Here is a 294-nt window from a genome sequence, read left to right as displayed (position 1 = left end):
ATAAATATGTATATTTCGTTATACATATACAAAATGAAGCAATTGTATCATTTCGTTATACATATACAAAAGAAAGCAATTGTATAATCTGCTTTGGTACACATATACAAAAGAATAATTGTATAGTTTGTGTTTGTAAAGCGAGAAAGAGAGAAAAACAAAAAAAAATCGTGCAGGGGAAGATCATATTTGTATAATCACAAGTGTATAAGACGAAATATATGCATTTGTATATGGAAGAGTGGCGAGCGAGATCTGGGAGAGGGGAACGAAAATATATATATATATATATAT

Source organism: Solanum pennellii, chromosome 4 (assembly GCF_001406875.1).
Source record: "Solanum pennellii chromosome 4, SPENNV200".
In the NCBI taxonomy this organism is placed as follows: domain Eukaryota; kingdom Viridiplantae; phylum Streptophyta; class Magnoliopsida; order Solanales; family Solanaceae; genus Solanum; species Solanum pennellii.
This window is presented reverse-complemented; position numbering follows the sequence as displayed.